We start from the raw sequence: 6,756 nt of genomic DNA, 5'->3' as shown, positions 1-6,756 counted from the left end.
AAAATGTCCCATGTGGCTATATATTTTTTCTTTTACAAAGTGTATCAGCAAATGTGAAATTTTCCTCAGCATCAATCATGGAGTATTATTGCAAAAATATTCTGATCTAGCTGTATGCTTCGGCAATTCCAATATCTAAATGGAGACCATCAAAAAATGCTTTTATGGCTTTTAATCTTTTTTTCTTTTCTCTGCAGCATTTTCAACCTGGTGCAACATCCCTGCTGACTTTTTTTGTTTGGCAAAGGTCAGCTTTGACTGTGCCTTGGCGTTTCAGCAGAAATGAATAATCTGCTTAATGAGGGCAATTTCCTGCTCTGACCTACCCTTTAATTATTTTTTAATCATGTATTTGGCATATTTGGTCATGATAGTTCATCACTTCCTTTGCAAAGTTGCTTTGTAAATAAGAATGAGAACACTTATTCTGTACAGTATGAAATGAAGCTATCACAGGGAGGGTGAGCCTCACTTTACAGTAGACTAGGTTCCCAAAAGGTGGGTACAAATGACATTTTTGTATAACCAGCCTTATCTTTCCATAAACGAATATGATCATTTCTAATATGCTTCATATCCATCTTGGAGTAGTCATCACTACTGATTATTTGCCCCTTAATTTTTGATTTTACTAAGGTCTCTCCTCCAAGTTGTTAATACTCTATAAACATATATCAAATATACCAAGAGAATATAATATTTAAAGAACCAAAATGAGAAATTTGGGGATATGGGAAAGCATTTTATAATGTGACTAATCACCTCCCTAATTTGTTGGGGCTTTTAACTTTGAACTTTCATGCACAGATAAATACTCTTATATACAAATACCATTATAAAGGATTCTGTATAAAAAAGGTTTCCAAGTCCTACTGGATGACCTTGTATTGATATTCAGTAAAGGATCCACTCTTTATCATGCATCACAAACTAGTGTACCAACACTGAGGGGAAATCCAGCAGTGTGTGACACATATCCTGGCACATCTTCCTGGGATTTCACTATTACTCAAAGACTTAGGGGCAGGGAGAGATTCAAGTAATTTAAGTAATCAAAAGCATTATTTTTTATTAAAACAAACATTCTGAAAAAGGAAGTTATATTCATATAATATTCCTATAATTTAAAGTACAACTATTCAGAGAAATATCTTGCTTTCAGAAGTACTTAGAACTCTGTCCCCCCGTACCCTCACAGTTTTAGTAAAGTTTTCTCTACCATTAGGGGTACTTTGTCAGAAAAGTTTGAGAAGCTAGATCTACAGCATCTCTGACAAGAAGCTTTCCAGTCTCTATTTGAACATTTCAAACGATGGGTGAGCTTTCACCTCCAAAAAGCAAAGCACTGCATTGTTTAAAAAAAAAAAAAAACCTTTAAGGATGGGCTGGCTGCCTTACCTGCTCGGGCTTCTGCCTTCATGTACTACTGTGCTTGCGCATACCAGCACATAGACGCACGCTCTCCCCTCCCCCATTCCGGATTAGTCTCTTTTTCCAGTTAAAGGCTATTTTTTTTCTTGAAGCATAACAAGAGCAGCCTAAGCAACCTCGGCACCAAAACTCTTCAAATATTCACTCTTTCTCCTTCTGCCCGACTTTCTCACTGGAAAGGAGGTTGGTAAGAAGAGGTCAAAGGTACGGTGACCTGGACGTACTTCCGCTTCCTGAACTCAAGAGAGTACGGCACACGCGCTCCCCGGGTCAGTAAGGTTGACTTCCGCTCCCCTCGTGCTCTGAGAGCTGAATCACGGAGCGCGCCCAACCATTCGATCATAGTGCAGAGAACTGGTATGACTGCAGTGGGTAAAGCTTTTAGAAATGAGCAAGGATCTGTTGAAGATGTTTTTTGGGACTTTCAGATAAACATCTTAGGTGAAAAGGATGATACCCCAGTACATTTCTGTGACACATGCAAATTGCCAATTAAAATCTATGGGCGGATGATTCCATGCAAGCATGCTTTTTGCTATGCCTGTGCTATTTTACATGGAAAAGAAGGCAGTAAGATGTTCCCAGGCTGTAGTAATCCTGTGGAACGAACTGAGAAGCATACGCAAGGTTCTCTCTTCATGTGTGGCACTGTTCAAGGATGCAAGAGATCGTATTTGTCTCGAAGAGACTTAAAGGCTCATATCAACCACGGCCATACAAGAGCTGAAAACTCTCTTGCCCGTACTCAACGTGAAAATGTTCATTCTGCATGTTGTCCCACCACCGACTGAAATCTGATCATCTTATAACACCGCCAGATGAGCATCATATGAACCATATTCCGCCACAGCAATACCTTATGATACTAGTACCTCCTTTGCAAAGTGTTCACACAAGCTATATAATCTGCCACAAGAAGATATTAGTGCTCCTCCAGCAGAGTTCATTGTCCATGAATTCACCTCTATATCTTTCAGTGAGTCAGGAAGCTGAGTCAGAAAACCTTTACATTTCAACAAGAAAACATAGCAATTTAGTAACTGTCCCTATTCAGAATGACTCAAATTCGGGTACTTGAGAACCACTACCTTCTGCCTCTGCAATTGCTCACCATCATCCTGAATATCAGGGTCAACCAGTGGTATTGAACTCTCATGGAACTATGCCTCCACAGCAATATTTTACCACCTACCTCCTCTGCAATCAATAAGTCATCAAAGGCCGCATCCTTTCCAGGCCACAGGTACTTTTCACTTGATTCATAGCCACGCTTCAGGTGCATCAGTGACTTCTACTCCACCACCCTCTCCATAGACCTATTATTGCTCAGATGCCACCTTATATGAAATATCTTCCACCAGGACCTACCTCACCTCAACAGGGTAATCCACCTGTAAGTACCCATCCTTCTCACCATTATAATGCTCACTCTTTACCCCAGTTTACTGAAGATCAAGGAACTCTGGGCACTCCATTTATATAACTAGGGGAAGTAAGTCATGTTATGTGGCCTGCACCCAGAGGACCACCCCTTCCTCCAGGAAAGCAGCGTCTTCCTTTCTCAAACCTCACTTCTTGGACTACACTTCCCAGATCAGACAAGATATAAACCATATTACCAGTAGTAATAGTAAATATTTTTGAACAGAAGATATGATGGGGGAAAGAAAGTATTGTCAACCTCCTCATTAAGCTTTGACCATTTGGGGAAGGAAAAGCACCTCTTACAGAAGTGGCTATAAAACATTTAAAGTCTTGTCTCTTAAAATGGTTTTAAACCTTGATCTTGGGAGTGATTTTAAGTACTTTACTACAGTGCAGATAAGTGGCTCAGTTGAAATTAACTATGCTTTAACAACTTTGTTCCTCTAGTATGGTAAATTGATCCCAGAAGTGACCATTTGCAATATTATATCCTGGGCGGGGGAGGGGGGGGGCAGGGACTGTGTTCTGCTTTCAAAAGTGTTGTTTTTATTAAACCCAATGTTTAGTTTTTCTTGTGATACATTTTGTTAACCTGGGTAAAAAGAGTAAATTTCAATATGGTTGCAAAAGAACAATAAGGCCTTTGTACACAAATCTGTCTCCCTGTAACTTCCAACGTTCTTGTTTCTAGGCCCAAATTGCTTTTTCTTTACTGTAGCTTAGGCTCTGTGGCCCAAAGCACCTGCAGGCTGAGCTCTGCCCTGGATTCTAGACACCACACAAACCAGAAGTATTTAAGCAGTTCTAGCCCAAATCTGTCAAATCCAGCATCAAATCCCTCTTACTACTCCAACCCTGATCTTATGCCCCAGTTTTAATGGGCCATTGCCCCTTTCCTGTGTTAAAAGATGAACTGAGGCATATTAAAATTTTTAAGAGTTATGAATTCGAATCAGGCAGCATTCAATCTAGCAGATAGAAAAGAGCTCTGAGGAGCTGTATAAAATGAGCAACTTTTATAGGCAGAAGGGAACAGGAACAAGGAAGTTACCCTAGGCAAAAAAGCAGATTGGTTATTGCAAGGTTACTTTCCTTTAGGGGATGGCAGGGGTTAGTTAGGCAGGTTGCCTAACTAGTGCCGATAAGGTGATTTCTGGCTGATTGGGTTAAGATTCCATGTCTGGGAGAGCCAAAGCTGTAATTAAGTCAAGTCTCAGTTTGGTGACCTGGGACTTAGCATAAGTGACTCCATTTTGTTGTCTTGTTTCTAACACCTGAGAGCCAGTGCTCACCTCATACTCAAGTTCCAGTTACTAAGGCTGTTTCTTCTTCCTATGTGTGAGTCCCTATCCAAGTAATATATTAGGTAGTATAGGCCGTCTATGACTTTTTCTTGCCAGTGTAAGGGTAAATAAAATCTTAAAAATTAAATTTTCCCTAGTGCCAGAAAGTAGAGAACTTTCCTCCTCCCATTTTCTTTTAGCATTTCCTTCAGAAAACTTGAGATTATAAATGCTAGCTCTGCCTCTGAAATATATGTAAATCTTTTTCAAAGCTAAATAAGCCTCTTGCAGTTTTACATCCCAGGAATGTCATTCCTGGGGCCAAGGAGCCATTTCTTTGAAAAATGAACACCAAGAGTGGTACCCTATCTCCCTGTCTGTGGGAATTTAGTTCCAAGATGTAACTTCTTGCTTGTAAAAAGGATGAGATTTTATTTTTGCTCTGGATAGATACAATTAATGTGTATGTAATAGATTAACATATATATATATCTAAAACATATGTACATGTTAATGGGTTAACAAGTATATAAAAGGGTAAGAGTTATTTTTTGTCTCTGCAATCTATTGCGGAGGAAGAAATTTTTCTCTACCCTTCTGGCTGGTCTAAGAGTTAAATTGACATGAGACAGATTAACAGGAGAAAAATCACACAAAAGTTTAATAACATGTATACATGGGAGAGACCCAGGAAAACTAAGTAACTGGCCAACATGGCTAAAGCCCTTACCTTAAATACCATCTTCAGCTAAAGACAGAGGAGGATGGGGGTAGTGGTTTGGGACTTCAAGGGGAGGAAGGCAATTCACATGGAGATAGAAAAGCAAATGTTTGGTAAACAAATGTTTGCTGGGCCAGGCAGGCAGAGACAATGGGACACAGAGCAGACTCTGATCTTTAGGCCCTGCCTAGGGTTCCCCCCAGCACACCTAGCCCATATTCTTTGCAGATAGCTCTGGTGATAACTCTATTCTGGAACAAACCCACTATCTACATTCTTTTAGGCAGTTCAAGGGAAGGTCAAAGTTTCTTTTAAGGCCCAAAGAGTCTTAATCAGCTTAAATTAACCCTCATGCCAAAGAGACTCATTTTAGGGTGGCAAATTTTGCTCCCCTACAAATCTCTTTAGCAGATTGCCTATGCTGCACATGGCAGTCTGGTTTAATGTTTATCAATTAATAAAACTATTTCATTCTTCTCCATGTTTTATAGAGAGGTCTTATTGGGTTGGCAGGAAGTTTTATGTTTGTTATTTCCCCAACAATTTGGCAATGAGGATAGGATCCATCTGGCAATTCCTGAATTGGGTGGATCGGCTGAAAGTCTTGTGGCCACACAAGAGTCATGTGAGAGACCCTGAATTATAAAAATTCTTTCTAGCTCTCCACTCTTTTGGAATACTAGCCAGATGTGAATTACACTCTCCAAATTCAAGATTATATTATTGACTAAGTATAGGTGACACCAGTTCTAAAATCCCGTCAGGGTCACCATTGACTTTGTTGGTGGAAAAATATGGGAAGCCGGAAATGCTGCCTGCAGGTCTCCCACTCAAATTGCCAATACCTTTCTGTCACATTTGGAATGAGTATACATGCGAGAATCCAGTCTTACAGTGGCCTGAGGACTGTTTCTTTTCATTCGGACAGATTAACATATTTACAGGGGTTCTTAGAAGTACCTCATTCTAAGCATATGAATTACTGGTATTTATCATGATTATCATTCTAAGGAGAGAGTGAAAAATTATTTGATAACTAGGAAGAAAGATTGAGAAAAACTAAGAAACTCAAGAATTAAAGTCACTTTCTCTTACACAGAACTGCCCTCTCTTCTCTGCTATCCCAGCTTTCTCTCTGAGTCTCTTTATCTTTCCCTATTTCAAATCAACTCCTGGGAAGAAGGCAGGTGATCTTTTAGATGGGCGGTTCCTTCCATTAGACTTCCCTGCAAGGAGAGACAAGGGTACAACTTCTCCAGCTGTTAATGAATTATTTGCCCTGCTTGAGGGCATATGTTTGTATGCCTCACGTCCTAGCCTGACTCCACTTCACATCTCAGCCCTTGAATCCACCTCCAAGAGTCGCTTAGCAAACACTCACCATGTCACAAAAAAGCAGACATGATAGAAAGATGTCATCGGGGAATAATTGAGAATTTGGGTAAAAGACTGTGTCCCTGTATGAAGGTAACAGGACAGAGTAGCTGCACAGGCCACATGGGGAAAGACAAAGGTGTTAGGCCTGATAAATATTCACATGGGAAAAAGAAACCAAAGTGCCATATAATCCTACATTTTTCTTGTCTCAATATAAGGAAAACTAGACCTTCCTATTCAGATCACCAGTGAAGCCAATACCATCGAGGCGCTATCCAGGCCTCCCAGGTAAGCCATGTGCCTCTCTCACCACTTGATATTAGTCATTTAAAGACTTCTTTTCCTGTGCCTGAAAAGACTCACAAAAGTACTCTGCAACATGTTTTCAGTTTGTAGCCCCGTAAATGGGGATGTCCACTGGCTGCTACAGGGAATTCTGCAACCAGCAGACTTCACTCAGGTTGTAGAGCAAACATGTTGGGGACTAGAGGTGACCCACTACAATGGGTATAGTGGCCA

At 40.3% G+C, this 6,756-nt stretch overlaps 1 pseudogene; it reads left to right on the top strand.

The window, feature by feature from the left end:
- The first annotated feature begins 1,847 nt into the window (after positions 1-1,847).
- On the top strand, positions 1,848-3,056 carry LOC133082419 (E3 ubiquitin-protein ligase Hakai-like; annotated as a pseudogene).
- The last annotated feature ends 3,700 nt before the right edge of the window (positions 3,057-6,756 follow it).

The sequence above is a fragment of the Eubalaena glacialis genome, chromosome X (genome assembly GCF_028564815.1).
Source record: "Eubalaena glacialis isolate mEubGla1 chromosome X, mEubGla1.1.hap2.+ XY, whole genome shotgun sequence".
Lineage (NCBI taxonomy): Eukaryota > Metazoa > Chordata > Mammalia > Artiodactyla > Balaenidae > Eubalaena > Eubalaena glacialis.
This window is presented reverse-complemented; position numbering and strand designations above follow the sequence as displayed.